The sequence below is a fragment of the Fulmarus glacialis genome, unplaced genomic scaffold, assembly GCF_000690835.1.
Source record: "Fulmarus glacialis isolate BGI_N327 unplaced genomic scaffold, ASM69083v1 scaffold28324, whole genome shotgun sequence".
NCBI classification, from domain to species: Eukaryota; Metazoa; Chordata; class Aves; order Procellariiformes; family Procellariidae; genus Fulmarus; species Fulmarus glacialis.
The window spans coordinates 945-1,290 of record NW_009206545.1 but is presented as its reverse complement, the minus strand read 5'-3'; positions in this window follow the sequence as shown (position 1 = coordinate 1,290).

Below are 346 nucleotides of genomic sequence, written 5' to 3'. Positions count from 1 at the left end.
CATGCCAGAGCAGGACTGTTGCGCCCTGTTTGTTTGCAACCACCTTCCCAGCCTGCAACCAGACACCCTGAGACCTGCGCCCGCCTGCCCGGTGCCTCCCGGGCTGGGGCACCTTTTGCAATCTGCGCCTTGACTCCGGGGCTCTGCCAAAACACCTCACAGAGGCCCAGACTGCTGCTGGGGGAGGTGCAGCCCAAATCTGGAGGACGAGTCCCCCCATGCCAGCAACTTGGAGAGCTAGGAAGAGCTCCCCACCCCAGAGATGTCCCAGAGGTCCCCGAGCAGCCCTGGAGCAGCGGATCCTTGCAGGGAAGCTGGGGGTCTCCCCGACGCTGCGCTCCCCCTG